Source organism: Ovis aries, chromosome 2 (assembly GCF_016772045.2).
Source record: "Ovis aries strain OAR_USU_Benz2616 breed Rambouillet chromosome 2, ARS-UI_Ramb_v3.0, whole genome shotgun sequence".
Lineage (NCBI taxonomy): Eukaryota > Metazoa > Chordata > Mammalia > Artiodactyla > Bovidae > Ovis > Ovis aries.
The window spans coordinates 186,187,844-186,205,485 of record NC_056055.1 but is presented as its reverse complement, the minus strand read 5'-3'; the positions used below and the strand labels follow the sequence as shown (position 1 = coordinate 186,205,485).

At 50.7% G+C, this 17,642-nt stretch overlaps 1 protein-coding gene across 2 annotated transcripts in view; it reads right to left on the bottom strand.

The window, feature by feature from the left end:
* Positions 1-17,642, bottom strand: part of GLI2 (GLI family zinc finger 2) — a 261,272-nt gene that overhangs the window by 112,725 nt on the left and 130,905 nt on the right. Inside the window, exon 1 of one of the 2 annotated variants that reach the window (XM_042243984.2) lies at positions 12,100-12,226. The exons of the other annotated variant lie outside the window; for it this stretch is intronic. The gene's annotated coding sequence lies outside the window, so the exon portion shown is untranslated. Of the gene's footprint in view, positions 1-12,099; positions 12,227-17,642 lie in introns of those variants that run through there. 2 annotated transcript variants of the gene reach the window in all.

Genomic DNA, 17,642 nt, shown 5'->3' with positions numbered 1-17,642 from the left:
CTGCAGCAACATGGAAAGACCTGGAGATGATCACACTAAGTGAAGTAGGGCAGACAGAGAAAGACACCATGTGATATGGCTTCTATGAGGTATCTTTAAAAAAAAATGATACAACTGAATTTACATACAACACAGAAGTAGAACCACAGTCAGAGAAAACAAACTTATGATTACTGAAGGATAAGGAAAGGAGGGATAAATTTGGAGTTTGGGGTTAACATATACACACAGTACTGTATATAAAATAGACAAACAACAAGGACCTACTGTATAGCACAGGGGACTATGTTCAACACCTTGTAATAACCTTTAAGGGAAAAGAATCTGAAATAAAATAGATATATATGTATATATAACTGAATAACTCTATATAACTCTACCGCACACCTGAAACTAACATGATGACTGTAAATTATACTTCAATTTTAAAAAAGGAATAGGAAAAAATTAGATGTGTGCTCTTTGTTGTATGTATATTCTCATAACTGTTTTTGAAGGATGTGTGGTCCTTTTTACACTTAATCAAAGGAGTTTACGTAAAGACTTTCTCAAGTGTCTGCATTCAAAGCTCCAGAGAAATCAATAAGTGACACAAAACTTGTCCACTGGGTCTGGAGGCCAGTCTCAGGAAGCTTAGGCTAATGGGCCAGTGGGCAGCAGGGGTCCCATAGACAGGGCCTCCCACTCCAGATCTGCGGGGGAAGCAACCCGCACGGTCACACTGGGTGGGGGGTAGGGTGGGTCAAGCCTGGGGCAGATGCATTACCTGCAGACCTAGGGCCAAGGCCCGATCCCTCCCAGGCCCCACACCCATGCCTGGGCAAGGCCTTCTCAGCTCTTCTGCCCTTCAACCTACTGCTACCAACTGTGTGAGGGACAAGTCCAGATTCCATGGGACCCGAAGCTTATACAGTTGGGATAAGGGAGGCTCTTTAAAAGAGATAACAAACAATGTGTCTACGCTTCATCACAAGGCCATGGAGAGGGCTGTGCAAACAGGACCCTGAAGCGTCAGCCTCTGCTGAGTGAGACCGATCTGTTGGAACCCAGGTGCCTGACCCTGACACTGGCCTGCCCCTGACTGTCCATCAGTACCTTCTGCGCCTGCCTCAGCTGGGGCCCGCAGAGCCTCGCTCCACCCTGAGGGTCGGCCAGATCTAGCCCACAGAGACCCCGAGGAGCAAGGCCACTCCTGAGAAGACACCACGTCCACCACCTGGGCATCCCTTGCATCCAGCACTCCATCCCTCTGCAGCCAGCTACAAGCCTTTGGGAGAGCAGCCCCCTCCCATCTGTCATCCCTAGCTTATCTTACTTCTCTGGTGATTATCAGAACCCCATGAAGGGGTTTTAACATGTTCCTCAGATGAGATTTGATTAAGCATCTTTGCAGAGGGAAGTTCTGATGAGCTTTAGGGAGCAGCTGGCTTTGAGCCCAGTTTGTTTTTTTGTGAGCCCCCCAGGTCAGGGCATGCATGGCCAGCAGGACACTATGGGGAGTGGCTCCATGACATCACACCGCAGAGTTTGTTTCCTCCAGCAGAGATGCATGCTCAGCAAGGAAGGCAGCCTCGGTAACCTCCGGCCAGCCCCAGGGAAGAAGAAACTAGACCTCTGGACACCAGACCCTCTACAAAGTGCCCTGCCCACGACATGTCCCCTGCCTTCTCCAACTTGTACCTAAAAGGTGTTTCTGATCTGCAGCTATATATATATGTGTGTAAATAATAGTATTTGAATAATAGCAAGGTCTGAAAGCTGAAGGTAGGGAGGGAATTCAATTTCCTGAGCTTTTGCTCTGGACAGGTATCATTTCTTCCTATTTAGATAAAGTGAAGGTGTTGCAGAAACAGCAACAGCTTTGCAGGCAGGAAAGTCTAGATGTGATCCTGGCAAGACTCACCTCATTGTCCTCATCTGTGAAATGGGAAGAATAGGACTATATAGACTTCTGTCAAGGAACAGAGATAACAGGCAGAAAGAGCCTGAAAACACAAGGACCCAGTAAAGGCTGGCTGTATTATTTCTAAGTTTCTCTCCTTCACACTGTACAAGTAAGAGATACAGTCTGTTCATGGTTCAATTAGCGATGCTTCTTAAGAGATCAGCCCATGTCAGAACTAACAGATCAGACTCACTTTTAACTGCTGTATATGGTTCCTCTAAATGGAGATGCCATGGTTTGTTTAAACATTTCTGGATTGCTTGGGGTATTTGCAACCTTTTGTTATTTTAATCAGGGCTACAAGGGATTTTTTTGTGCAGGCTTCTCTGGGTACATGCTCCTCCAGAGTAGATCCTGAGAAGGGAAACTGTCATTACCTGCTGCCATAGGCCCCCAGCCCCAGCGCACACTGTGCCAGCGGCCAAGAGAGGGCCGTTAGCATGCATCCTGCCCTTCCTTCAACATCAGCCAACTACTAAATCTTTGCCAATTCAAGATCTACTCCCTAAATACTAAGAAGGTTGAGAGGTTTTCCTTTAATCCAAATTACAATCACAATTCCTCTTCTCATAATTCACTATTTCTATGTTTTATCTATTCTTTAGAAAAATGGGACCATCCTTTTCTTCATTTGGTGAAGTTTCCTGCCCTTCAGTTGTGTGTAGTAAGTTTTCTCCCAAGCTGCCATGTCTCTTAACTTCATTTATAGCACCTTTTCCCATAAAAGTTTACCGTTTCACTGATGGCACCAATTCACTTTGATTTGTCTCAGAAATCAGATGAAACAGAGGTAGCAGAGAGGCACAGATGGACAGACGGATGCGTGGTCCAGGAGAGGAACACGATCATGGCAGAATCGGGTAGGGATTTTCTTTCAGCTCTGCTGAATGTTTGAAAATTCAAAATTTGAAAATTTTGAAAATGTATTGAAAATTCCTAATAAAAATGTCAGGGAAGAAGTATGCGTTTCTGATACAGTCAAGCATATCCATCTTTTCCTTTAAGGCTTTCACATTTGTGTCTTGTGTAAGGCTTCCCATGGCAGCCAAAGTGTTGGGGTGAATAGAGAAGTTTACTTACACAACTTGAATTTAAAAAAAAAAAGGAGTTATGAATTTAATTTCTCTCTCTCTAACCCATTGTCTTAATTCTACCAACAAAGCCATTATCATTTTCTACTAATTTCAATAGACATCCTTGTTAAAAACAGCCTAACCCTCCAATTCTACATTTCTGTCTTTCTGGACTCTTCATTCTGATGCAATGCTCTGCTATAATCACTCCAGCTCTGTACCTCAAGGGCAGCCCTCCCATCCCCATCACTGTCTTCCTTCCCAGAACAGTCCTGGCTCTGTAGGATGAGTTCCTCTCCCATGCGAATTTTACTATCAACTTGGAGAATTCCATTAGAATCTTCCCAGGATTTGTATCATGACTGACTGTATAGAGTTTATAGGTAATAACACAGGTAGGGTTGTGAGGACAAGAAAAAAGATGGTGTCTGTAAAGGGCTTGGGCCACGGCTAGTGGATCCTAAATAGGAGCAGCTAGTATTACTAGTTGTTTTTGTTACAAGCTGGGAAGTTTCACCAGGGACATGGTGCATGTATCATGGCTCTTCCAATCCAAGGATACATTCTCTCTCTAAAATTTTTTACTGAAGTATAGTTGATTTTAAAAATCATGTAAGTTTCAGGTATACAGCACAGAAATTCAGTTATACATACATATATAATATATATATATCTATTCTTTTTCAGATTCTTTTCCCTAATAGGCTGTTACAAAATATTGAGTAGAGTTCCCTGTGCTATACAGTAGGTCCTTGTTGGTTATTTATTTTATGTATAGCAGTATGTCCATCTAGTCAAGGCTATGCTTTTTCCAGTGGTCATGTATGAATGTGAGAGTTGGACTATAAAGAAAGCTGAGTGCCGAAGAATTGATGCTTTTGAACTGTGGTGTTGGAGAAGACTCTTGAGAGTCCCTTGGAATGCAAGGAGATCCAACCAGTCCATCTTAAAGGAAATCAGTCCTAAATATTCACTGAAAGCACTGATGTTGAAGTGGAAACTCCAATACTTTGGCCACCTGATGGGAAGAACTGACTCACTGGAAAAGACCCTGATGATGGGAAAGATTGAAGGCAGGAGGAGAAGGGGATGACAGAGGATGAGATGGTTGAATGGCATCACCGACTCAATGTACATGAGTTTGAGCAAGCTCCAGGAGAAGCCTGGTGGCTCCAGTCCATGGGGTCGCAAAGAGTTGGACACGACTGAACAACTGAATTGATAGCAGTATGTATCTGTTAATCCCAGCCACCTAATTTATTCCCCCTCCATTTCCCCTTTGGTAACCATAAGTTTGTTTGGTGTGTTCATAAGTCCCTTTCTGTTTTTTCTTTTTTAATTTATGTATTTTTAATGGCAGGATAATTGCTTTGCAATGTTGTGTTGGTTTCTGCCATACGTCAACATGAATCAGCTAGCTATAGGTATACATATGCCCCTCCCTCATGAACCTCCCTCTCATCTCCCATTCCGTCCCATCCCTCTAGATTGTCACAGAGCACAGGGTTGCGCTCCTTCCCTTTCTATTTTGGAAATAAGTTTACTTGTGTCTTTTTTTTCCCAGTTCAATTTCACATAAAAATGTACCATATGATATCTGTTTTACTCTGTTTGGCTTGAAAATTGTTTTCAAACTCCTCCCAAACCCCTCCCCTTCCTCATCTGGGCCACTTGCCTTTCATATGCTTCCCAAATGAGAAGCACCTTGGCCAGAAGCACTCTGGTACCCAGAGCACAAGTCCCTGAGGTCCTTCCTGAGGCTTCCCCCAGATCTGGTCCAGGTCCCCTGGCCCCTGGGCCCACTCTGTGCCTGTCAAGCCACCTGCAGATGCTCACTCGGCCTCCACTCTGATCAGACACCATGTGCCGCTGGGGGTAGCGCCTGCCCATGCCCAGGTTCCTGATCAACAGGAGCCCCTATGAGTACAAAGTCTGCCATGCTAGGCTCAGCTACCACCCCCAGCTGCCCCACTACCTCAGACGCAGCACAGTCCCAAGCCACAGTCAAGCCTCCCAACGCCTACAAGAGTGGGTGCCCCCATCCACCTGATGGATGAGGCCTATTTCAGGCTGAATGGGGAGAAATCTGGGACCCAAACCTAGGTCTACCTGTCCCCCTGGCCCTCCCCTAGCCACATTCCACTGAGTGAGTGCTGGCCCCAGGGCCATCAGTCCCAGGAACAAACATCCCAAATGAAAGTCGCCTCCAGGCACACCCTTGACTGACCTGAGGTTCCCAGGCACCCAGCCCCCGCTGTGTCCTCCCTGCAGCTTCTCCCAGCACCAGCCTCCACACTCCTTTTTCTTCTCTGCACGGACAGCAGCTGCCACAGCATGCAGCTGTTGACAAACTAGTCAGCAGGCTGCCAAGGCATCTTTCCAGGCCGCCCGCATCCTCCTGAGCAGAGAGATACCTCATTAGCGTGCTATATTTCAGCCCCGAGAAAACAATGCGCGCCAGGAGACCATAAACAACCAGTACAAATGCTACAGGTCGTGGATGATGGATGCCACCCACGGATGTTCGATGTGGGCCCTGCTTACATAGACAGGAGCGCAGCCGCTTCCGGGCACATACATCCTTGCCCCAAATGCTGACGCAGGGAGAAGGCGGCACAGCCCTGCTCCAGATACACGGGCCATGGCTCCCACCCACCCACCACGAGCCTCCCTCCTAACGGGTGATCTGTGCTGCTCTCTGATGATTCTCAGTATCTCCAAATCCTTACCACTCTACTTTGGCTACTGGTTCTTCTGATTATTATCCTAACTTTTCTCCTCCTTGCTCCAGATCCAGGAATTCTTGAAAAATAAAGTTTTAGAACACCGCAGCCAGTTTTTGAAAAGCGCTGGCCCGCCAGACGAGCAATCAGGCCAACGCCAAGGCAAACAGGGGCCCTCGCACAGACCTACAGGGCCCTCACAGAGCAGGCTCTGTTGGCCTGAGGGGCGGTTCTGAAAGAGCAGCCCTGTTCAGTTTAGTGTCGTCTTTCCGGCCTTTCGGGTGCCAGTAGGGACCTCGGCCTGAGGCCAGAAGCGCTCTGGGGTGAGGACAGGCAGGACCTGGGGGCTTTCCCGTGTGGCTAGACCCTGGGGCATCAGTTTCCTGTTGGACCAGCCTCTGGACAAAGAAGGTGATCTGGGTGAGGTGCTGGGCTGGCTGAAGACCCCAGGCATCTACACCAAAGATGGCCAAGGAGGTATGAAATGCTCTCAGCAGTTACACACCCTGCACATAAGCAAGGTATGACATTGGTTCCATCGTAAGGTAATGGGGAGAAAGATGCAGCCAAACACTCAGAGGAAGAGCATTGTCAGGGAGCCTTTGACTGCTCTAGGGATGCTTATGGCCCAGTCTCAGCTGGGGAGGCCGCAAACACTCCCTAGGCATTAAAAAGGGGACCAGAGCATAAAGATCCCTGAGGACCCCAAGGCTCTCTCAGAGGTTCCACAAAGTCAAACTGTCTTTATCTTTTACTAAGATGTTATCTTTTTCCCTCTTGCTCTCTCATGAGTGGACAGTGGCGATTCCCAGAGGCTACCACGGAACAGATCAAATGCAGGAAACATATGAAAAAGCTACCTTCTATAAGACCAGACAGTTAAGGGGTATGTGAAGTTGAAAAACAAGGTCATTCTTTTCTTTTTTTGTTGTTTTGGAAAATATTTTTCCTAAAAATGGCTTGTTTTCCTTAACTTGAAGTGGCTTTGTAACTATTATCTTGAGATGAGTTGAAAATATCTTTCACATTTTTCAGTTGGAATTTTGAAAATGGTAAATATCGATAGATACAACACTTCTGAGAAACCTCTTTGGAGTTCTCCATTATTTTCAAGAGCATAAAGGAGTTCAGAGACCAAAACATTTGAGAACAGCAGTGGTAGAATTTTAATGACAGGGGGTAGTGAAGTGGGCAGGATGCCCTGGCCGGTAAAAAGGTTCCAAAGCAGGCAATACAATACAATCCCATTTTGTTAAAAAAAGAAAAGAAGATAGATGTGTGTGTATAATATGTGGACACAGAAGGAAATGCAAGCACGTGGTCCAAGATTTCACCATGGGCTCCGTCTGGGAGATGGTGTGGAGGAAGGGATCTCTCTGCACCTGCCATTCACATATGTTACTACTACAATCAAATCAAGTGAATAATTCATGTTTAAGGTTTAGCCTCCCCTTTTCAGAAAAGCCCATGGAAGAGTAAACTGAACAAATAACATTTTGAGCCCTTCCTCTGGGCTGAGTACCATGCTAAGGGTTCAAGAGACATGAGTATCAAATCTCAGTGATGCTTATGGGCTATCAGCCTCATTTTATAGAGGAGAACCTGAAGGTCAGAGCAAGACTGAGCATCGTGTCCACGGTCACACAAACATGAGGGGACACACTGATCTGGGCTGGTCGGTCTGCAGAAGCCTGTGTCCCTGACCACTGGACCATTGGCTAGGTGGCCTTCCCTTGGTTCTCCAGCCTCAAGAAGAGCCTGCATGCCAGGGTCTCTGCCCACCCTTCCTTGGCTCTGATGGCATGGGGCCCTCTCACTCTGCCCCATGGAATTCAGCTCTGGTGGACAAGGACCCAGCTCTCTTTTGAGCATCCTAAAGCCCCTGTGTCCACTTCCAGACCAAGCAGCAGCTATCAAACAGGGTGAGCAGGTACAGCAACACCTCAGCAGGGGTCCAGCCACCACCACTACATCCCTCAGAAGCTCATCCTGAATCAGAACACAAATGCAGCCTCTGAGGCTGGACCACCAGGCCAGAAGTGAGGTTACAGCTCCAGGGACTCCCCAGGCACAGATCTTCAACCCCAGCTTCTTGACTGCCCCACGTGGGCTGGGAGCAGGTCACAGGGCGGGTGTCACGGTCTAAGGTCATGTTGCTGCTGCCTGCTCCAGCCTGCTGACTCGGGTCATTGGCCGCCCACCGCTGACTGCCTGGCACAAAGACCAACTCCTATTCCCTCCCTGCCTCAGCAGGCAGCTCCTTATCTCCTTCGACCCCAGCACAGTGCAAAGACCCTGAGCGCCCCCCCTGGTGCCCCCTGGGAAGGGCCCGAATTCTCCGCCAGTTTCTGAACGGGTGTGCTTGCCGTGGGAGTTGGAAAACATAATAAATGGGCCCGGCTCCATGTGCAGCACCTAATTTGCAATAATATTGAAGTCTCCAACAATAACTCATTTACTCTTATAATAAATATATAAAAAAAAGACAAATTGCTACATTGAACATGCATTTTCCTCACTGCAAGTAGCTGCGACCCCAGGGAGAAAGCCCTGTGCTGCTAACTAATAGTAAATCCTTTGGAAAATCATGTGTCATAATGATGGACAACCAGGGAAGGGGTGTTAAATAGATTTAGAGGTTAGCGACTCTAACAAGAACAAAAGCCGTCCTGTGCAAACCGCACGTTGAGAAGAGTGCAGATTGGATGTGCTTAGCGCTCACCTTTGGACAGCCAGGTGCACAGAGGGACAGAAAAGTTTCTGTCCTGGGTGGGTGTGGCTGGCCGTGTGTCAGGACAGAGTTGCAGGGAGGGAAGAAAGGATGGGGAGGCCTAGGCCAGGATCTCCAGTCTTGCAAGGACCCCTGGAGGGAAGGTTTCCAAAAAGCCAGCCCCTTCTGTGCATTTGGAAGGCAAATGCTCACAAAGCGCCCACCACGCCCAGCTCAGCGCGGGCTCGGGGGATGCAGCCCCTCTCTCTGAGATAAAAGCCATGACTAGGATAAGGAAGGCTCCCAGGGGTGTCCGCATCTGGCCCCTGTGGAAGCCTGGTGGCTGCGGCCTGGAGGAAGGGCCGGAGGGAAGGGCTGCCTCGTTCTCCTAGTTCACTAGTTCTAGACTAGTACAGTCATGAGTCACTCTTTCCTGTCTATTCCTCCAAGTCCTGGCATTTGCCTTCTTCAATTTGGGAGTCCTGACCTCCAGGACAGGGCTTGACAGCCTTGTCCCAGATCCCAAGTGGCCTTTCCAACTATCTCTTATTGAACTTCTGTTTGTGCGCTGGCACAGGGCCTGGCCCAGAGAGTTGGTGCCTGACGGCTGCTTACTGAACTGAAAGGGTGGACACGGGTCGCATTTACTGCATGCCTGCTGGCTGCCGGCTCTGTAGGAGGCTCCATAAAAAAGGGAAGTTTCAGGGGGTCGGATGACAGCCATCCGGAGGCTCTGGGGCTCCTGGCACTTGGCTCCAACCAGGGGCCGGGTGGCCCTCTAGCAGGAGCAGGGTCTGAAGCTGGCATGTGGCACAGCCCTTGGGAGGGGCAGAGGCACCCATGCAGTCTCACCCCAGGGGTCACCTGCTGCTGACTTTATACCCTGCCCTCCAATGCAGGGCTAGTACTAAACGGACACAACTACGGATCAATGTCACCTGCAAAGCTCAAGTTCTGGTCGATGTCATTGAGAATCGCACCTTGACCAGGGTCCATCCCACTCCAAAAACTTCACCAATTCCCTACGAGACCCAAACCAAGTTGCTCCCTTCTCCCAGGACTCAGTTTCCTTAGCTATAAAATGGGGAGGGGGTTACCTAGACACAACACAGATCGTCACAGTTTTTCTCCCATTCATTCATTCAGCCAATGATGGAAAAGTTTTCCACTTAAACTCACAGAAGTAATCCACAGTTATGAAATAACTAACTGCGACGGGGGCAATTCTGTGAAAACAATGCTGCAAACCAAACCAAGTTTTCCGCCCCCCTCCCCGCCTCCCAAGAACATCAGTCTCTCAAGCACCAACCAACACTTTAAGGCTCTGTACTCCAGTGATAGTTAAGATACACTGACGCCACTTAGACATTTGATAGACTTTGCTTTAAAACTCAACACCACCCATTAGCCCAACATTCTTATACATATTAGAAACTGGGGACATTTCCAAAAATGTCTAGAAAGAGAAACAAACTCCAAGTCAAACAGAGAGAGCTGTGGACCCCCTGCAGTCTGGAGCCCAGGAGGGGACATCCCTTGACCTTTGAGACAGGCTTGCCTGCAGTTCCTTCCTCACTCCATTTCTCCAACTTCAAAATACAAGCACATAGATTTGCTTTCATTGGTGCTTTACGCCTTTGGTACTGCCAAACTGTTCCTTTGCTGGCTTCTAGCATCTCCCTTCTGGAAACCTTTCTATAGTTTAAACAACACTGCCTGGTGATTGATGACCATTTTGCGACTGCTATCAGTTTACTATTTTAACCAATACATCATAAATCAGGAAGAGGAATGCCGGGTCCAACTGGAGAGTGTAGCTTTCGCTCATTACCTGGGAGGATTATAGCCATTTCATAAAATCCATTATCTAGGGAAAGGATCCTATTGGCGGGGGGCAGCAAAATTCATTTCATGCTTCAAAAGTTTGTGATGGGGCTGGCTAGGGAAAAAAACCTTAAATTGTTTGGAAGGTAGGGATCATGATTTGTTTAAAAACCACAAATGGGCAAGACTGAGCTGTGTCCATTATATTGAATGGCACTTTGTACTCAAATGCCCAGGGCCTTGGCCCCCTGACTGTAGTCCGCCCCCAACTCACCAACAGCTGGCCAGAGGAAGCACCCTCCCCACCCAGCTCCAGGCCAGGCCATGCTCATCTCTGCCAGGCCCTGTCTTGGTCCCCTCCAAGGCCATCTGTCCCATCCCTCCAGCCCCGTCTCAGCACGGCAGCGAAACAGATTTTTCCACACGACTATCAGGTGTGTCCTTCTGCTTCCCTGAGGATCAGGGGGGTCCCAATTCTCAATGCCTGTGACATCAGGGGGCCCACCTCCTCTCTCATCTCATCCTCACCCTTCCCTGGTCCCTCACCACGTTCCAGGGACAATGACTTTTCCTCTCTCCTCCTGCCCCCTCATAGGGCGATGACACGCAGCTCCCTCTGCCTGGGAAGGTTTCCCTTTATAACACAGAGAAGCATATTTCCAGCTGACAGCAGCTGTTCCCCTACGCCCACTACGTGTAGGTTTCCAACACTTCTCCTTTAGCACAAGCAGACTCTGATTTGACATGGTGGGGTCGTGTCACCACTTCCCCAAAGGCAGCTGCCAAGAAGACCCTACCTCCCTTTGTAACTCTCTATTTCCAACTAGCGAAGGGGAAAACACAGATGTCCCAGGGACCAGCCCTTGAGGAGGGCCTCTGTCCCTCCTTGGCCCTCCCCTGAGGGTGTGAATTTCACTACACCAGGGAGGTACTCCCAAGGCCTCAGGGGCACCATCGCCCCCATTGGAACAAGTTCCCCACTTTTAGGACCCCTGGGGGCTTCTTTCCTGGGGACCTGAAGGCCAAGCCAAGTAAGGACTTGTTGGAAGCCAGAAGGAGGAAGAATCAAAAGGATGTTAAAAAGAGACAATGAAAGAAAGTATCTTCCAGATTTTGCCAAGCCTCAAGAACATTCCTTCTGAATACGATTTTGTTTCTTCCTCTCCTCAATTCAACTTTTCCCAAATTCATTCCTCATGCGAACACAGTGTCTTCCCCAGGGAAGCTCGGCTTTAACACACACATGTTTTTCTAAGTAACTCGGAGCTGAGGCTCCACAGACAATAAAGATTCTTGTCTGCGAATCCTCCTTGCTGCTGAGACCACCAGGGAATTGCAGTGCTGAAGGCTGAGCTCCCAGACTCCCCGATTCGCCAGATCTCAGAAGCTCCCAGTTCAAAGTTCTCGTGGGCACCCGAAGAGTTTCAGGGGCTATCTGTCCCGGAGGAGGAACTGGGAAGAAATCCTGCAACTGACGATGTGAATTTGCCTCCCACCTAATCCCAGACAAACTCTTCCTTCCTTCGCCAAGCAGGAGTCACTTCACTTTCTTTCGAATTCTGTTCTCTCTCTCTCTCTCTAGTGGCCAAAGTCCTGCCTCCCCACCCCCCACCCCAGCTCTTTGCATTCCCGCCCCCACCTCTCCCCCCACCTCCCCCAGCCAGCTTCCCCCTGGCTGGGCCCTACTCATGCTCCCAACTTCAAACTTGGAGCGCGGCGACGCGGCAGCAGAACCTGCAGGCCAGGCCTGTGCAAACAAGAGCAGCCGCCTCCTCATTTCCACTTGAAGCGTCGCGGGAAAGCGGTCTTTCTCCTTCAACTTACCCGGTGCGGCCGGGAGGGAGGAGGAATGCCACCCGCCTGGAGGGGCGGCCGTGCGGGGGAGGGTGCCGCCGGGCGAGCGAGAGGCCGCCGGAGCCTCGGGATGGAGCAGCGGGAGGGAACATCAAGTGGCCGCCGGGAGGGAGGCGGGGCGCATGAATCATTGATGACCGGCGCTCGCTCCCTTGTTCGGGAGGGTTTAAGAACGCGGCTAATCTAAAGGCCGGCTGGACTGGGGGATCCGGCTGCCGCTGCAGGCAGCGTGTTCACCTCCCTACCGGGAACGTTTCTGGCCTGGGAACTGTAGCACCTTCCTGCTGGGAGAAGCTGCCTATGCGCCGGTCCTCCACGGGGCTGGGCTGTCCCGGGACAAGGGTCTGGAGCTGGGGGACCGCAGTGCCTCAAGCTCCCTGCCCTGCAGCCCCCAATGAGGGAGAAGGAGCTGGCTGGGACCTCAGGGGTCCATCCAGACCCGGAGGACGAAGGGGAAACGGAACCCAGGAAAGGGAAGGTGACTTGCCCAAGGTGCAAGTGGACCCCAGGCCACTGTCCCCAAGGAATCTCTGGAAGATTCCCTGGTCCTGTGCAGACACTGAGAGCCACAAAGCTAGGGAGCAGAGGCCTGCAGAGTGGCCCTTCACAGGTAGGGGTCACGGAGGATGTGACCCCAAGCCAACTGGCAGAAATGACACGTACAGAGTTTGTCTTTTTGTGGAATTCTCCCCAGGCTAGGAAACTCACCCTTCTTCTTTCATTTCCCTCCCATAGAGAGGGGGGCCACGGCAGTTACCTTGGGAGGAGCAGTGCCCATCAAACACAGCTTGTGGACCTGCCAGGGGAGGCCGGCCAGGACCGCCGATCTACAAAGCCTCCACCTTGCTCCCGCACCGCTTTCGCCAGGTGCCGAACTGGTGGAAGAATTCTGTATTTTCTGCTCACGGAAGGGAGGGGCCCACTGGGGTGGAAAGTGGTCAGTACCATTGTCATCTTCGGCCCTTTTACCCCCAAGGACAGTCTGTACCCTTTCTCCCGTTTGATCTCAAGGCATCATGAAAATGAAAGGTGGCCCTTCTGTCCCCAAAGGGAAAGCCTGCCTTAATGGGATTAACAGAAATATAAGAGGCTAGACATTCATCTCAGGAATGGAAAGGGGCGGGGGCGGGCAGGGGTGGGGGAGGGCATGACCAGAAGGAGGGAAGCTTCTGAGCCATCTAGCCCTCCTCAAACCCTGACCCTTTGGAGTTCCACTCCTCTTTAGAAGGTCCCCAATTCCACACTGCCACAGGGACCCACTGAGCGTGGCCAACGTCACCCCTGCCACCACCCTCCAAATCCTCCCACTTAAGCTGTCAGGAGCACACCTGGAGGCTTCCAAAACAAGACAGCTTCGTACACAGGGGGCAGAGCCTGTGGAACCCGCTCCTAAGTTAGGAAGGGAGCCCAGGCCGCAAAGGTCTTCCCTGGGATCTTGAAGGAACTGTGTGCAGAAACACCAAGTGCATCCTTCACTCAAAGTCCTGGCAGTGCTGCCCACGGGCACGAGGCACCAGGCTGGGTGTGGCCCACCTGCCCATCACCATCACCTCTGTCCCACCTTTGACCTGCCCAGGGCACACTGCCAGCCTCTGGCCCCAGAAACAGAGCCCCCAGTGAGGCCTCACACTCAGAAGGGGCCCTACCCACAGGACCTGGGCATCACTGGGGCCTCTGGATCCCAGGTCAGCACCATTCAGGCCTGCTCACTTCCTCCACACTCCGAACAGCAGGGCTGGAGCTGAGTCAAGGCTACTTCCTGGGATAGGAGGGTGCGGAGGAGACAGCCAAACCAGATGGGATGGGTGGAGATGCAAAGGGTCAGAGGTTTGTCTTGGTTGATTACACAAAAAGCTCATCCCCAAACCTCCTGGGTCAGCAAAATGAAAAAGCAGGCCCCTTCTTGGGTGGTGTGGCCTCAGATGGCACCACAGAGCCCACAAAAAAAAAAAAAAAAACACACAAGGAAAGTGACCCAAACTTAGCCTCAGCCTCGGGGGAGTGCAAGGTCTGGGGGTGGGGTGGGAGGCTGCAGGCCAGAGCCTCTCCTGGTGGCAAGGACACCCCTCAGCCAGCCGTGGTGCAGGTGGGGGCCAGGGCTCCTCCCCAGACAACTGAAAACTGGCCTAGCAGCTACTTGCTCTCAATCATCCAGGGAGATGCTTCCTGACTTAAGGCATGTGGCTGTCTGGAGCCTCCCAAATCACTACAATTATGCCTCTAAACTTTCTAGAAGCTCAAGCTGGATTTATACAGCCCGCCCCATCCCCAACCCTACTCAGAGACAGAAGTGAGGTGGCCTGAAGGGACAGGACCACAGGATGTCATCGTCCTTCTGTCCCCTTGGGCCAGAATGAGACAGCTCCTGGCCCAACCATGGATACCCCACAAAAAGGGCTGCTCTCTGGGCCCCACACTCATCTCCAGTTAGCCCTTCCCAAGGTGTTTGCCCTCCTGTTCAGACCTTCCACATGCAGCAGTAAGGTGGTTCTCTTCCACCAAGCTTAAGGGAGTTTTAAGAAATGTCCTCCTGTGACTTACAAATGCCCTGTGTGTGCGAGTCGGGTCTGATTCTTTGCAACCCTACGGACTGTAGCCCGCCAGGCTCCTCTGTCCATGGGATTCTCCAGACAAGAATACTAGAGTTGGTTGCCATGCCCTCCTCCAGGGGATCTTCCCAACCCAGGGATCGAACCCAAGTCTCACATCTCCTGCGTTGGCAGGCAAGTTCTTTACCACTAGCGCCACCTGGGAAGCCCAGAGAGAGCAAAAGCCATTCTGTGTCTAATGGCCAGCTCAGGGACATGAAGGTAGTAGAATCTCCTCCAGGAAGTCTACAATGTACGACTCTCTCTCTCTCTCTCTCTTTCCCCCAGACATATAAACACACCAGGGTCAGCAGAGAACATTACTTATAGGCCCAGAGGATCATTTCATGCTGCCTTGGCCCCGAGGAAGCCATACTAGAGAAAGCAGGTAGAAAACAGACATAGCTTGGCAACAAAGCCACGGAGGAGGACCACAGCAGCTCCCTCAGTACCCAACTGGTCTCTCCCCACTCCACCCTCAAGAAGCATCCCACTCAGACACAGGTTCTCCACACCCTGGAAAATGTGGCCCCACCAAAGCCCTGCAGTTGATGGCCAAATCGAGTGACCACCCTTGGAAAGCTGTCTACCTCTCTGGTTGCCCCCCCCAAATTAGCTGATAAGCTGGCCTTCTCACTGATCTAATGTGCCCACAGGCCCAGCACACAGCTTCCCTCCTGCCCTTGCAACCCTGCCTCTTCTGAGCACCAGCCTTCCTGACTGGGCTCCCCTAGCCTCATCCTCTCCGGGCTTATCTTTGCCTTTGTGGGACAGGACACATCAGAACCTTGATTTTATTCTGAATCCAGGCTGTTCCCACTTACAAATGAGCTGTGTTCCCCAAGTTCAGCATTTTGCAAACCAATGATTTGGACCCCAGATGCATTTTTCCATAGTGAATAATGTGTGAGTGGGTTTCCAGGTGACCCACGATGTGCTGAGAAACTGCATAACTAGTTAAAACTTCTATTTAAAGATACAGTCCCTAGAGAAAGATAAATATCATATGATATCACTTATATGAGGAATCAAAAAAAAAAAGGTACAAAAGAACCTATTTACAAAACAGAAATAGAGTCACAGATACAAAAAATACACTCATGGTTATCAAAGGGGAAGGAGTGGGGTGGGATAAGCTGGGAGAGTGGACTGACAGATACACACTACTGTACATACAATAGATAACTAATAAGGACCTACTGTTTAGCACAGGGAACTCTACTCAGTACTCTGTAATGGGCTATGTAGGAAAGAATCTGAAAGTAGATATATGTATACATTTAATTGAATCACTTTGCCACACATCTCAAAGTAATACGACACTGCAAATCAACTATACTCTAATAAAAATTAATTTTAAAAAATTAAAAATACAATACAATCCTCATAATGAAGCAAACTGGAAGCCACTAAGCATTTGATTACAACAGAGTACGGATCTGTGTGCTATGTCTGTTGCATCCTAGGGTTTGAAGCAAAGCAGACAGCGCATCATCAGGGCAGAGAAGGCTGGGATGGACTCCACAGCCAGGGCTGGTCCTCTTGGGGTGCTGGGGAAGGGGCGGGCACTGGCGGCTCACACAATCCTTCACTGGGGGCAGTGTGGCCACTGGCCAGGGCCGCAGCGGGCTGGGTGTGGAGGGGGCAGCTGGTGTCTTTGAGAGCCCTTCGTAGGGGACCTCAAAGCAGACCTCATGTTCCCAGGGTCTCCCAAGGCCTCTCTTAGGGCCCCCAATGGACACATCCTCTTCTCACTGACCAGCTAACCTGAGGAAAGGAGGTCAAGCTGTGAGTAACCTAAGCCAGGTCCTCCAATGGTTCAGCCACAGCAAAGGCTGTTCCCAGGGCTCTCATCATCTTATAACCCGAGGAAGCAGATGCTGTAAACACCAGTGGAAACAGCTAGAACGTGGCAGAGCCCACAGCCAGCTGTGTGGCCGTGGCTGCTGCTGTGATGCTCTCATACCTCAGACCCGCAGACAACTGACAGAGAACACGGCCACCTCCCACTTCCCCAGGGCTGTTGGAGACCCCTCTTGTTCACCCAGAATCACGGAGCGCCTGCTCAACACGTGCACAGTGGGAACTATTATATTGAGAAAGACGCTACAGCTCTCCTTAAAAGCTCAGTCCCCACCTGCCAGGCCAGGCATGCCTGGCCAGCTCACCTGGATGCCAGGTGCTCCTGGTGGACCCACGGCCCCTGCCAAGGGCTTCCAGCTCTCACAGCTGATCCATCCCACGGGAGAGGCAGCCAGGCAGATACTGCTCAGCATATCTTGCAGATAAGGAAACAAGAGTGTCTGAAATCCCACGGCTGGTGCAGGGACAGGACAGACAGAATCCAGGACTCCCAAGAGCTCCCGGAGAGCAAGGACTGCCGTGTCTCCAGCGCCCGACAGGAAGCCTGGCACAGGGCGAGGGCTGGCAGCGTGGCGGGTGAACTGCATCCTGCTGTTAGGAGGCATCTCCCATGCAGGCATGTGTTCATCCCACAAACATTTAGCAAATGCCTTTGGGGCCAGCGCTCACCCAAAGTGCATTCCAGGTCTCCTCGAGGACCTCCTTCATAGACATCTGGGCTCGCTGAGCCTTTCCTTCATCAAGAGTCCCAGGCCTGGGGGTGCCTGGCTTCCCTCTGCTCACTACTCCCCGCCCATCCCGGTCAAGCCACAGGTAAGCAGGGGACTTTGAACTAGAGAAACCAGGGGAAAGTGGCCACAGAGAACTCCCCAAGTGCTGCAGCCCCCAGACTAAGGGACCATCCGGCCACCTCCCCTTTGTCATCACACAGCAGGTCATCTGTCTTGGCCTGCCCAAGACAGACACCTTTTCTGACTTGTTTCTTTTGGGAAAAGAGGAAGAAAAGACACATGGGGCCACTTCACCCCTTCCATGGCGGCTGTGCGTCTCCATGTTCCTCCT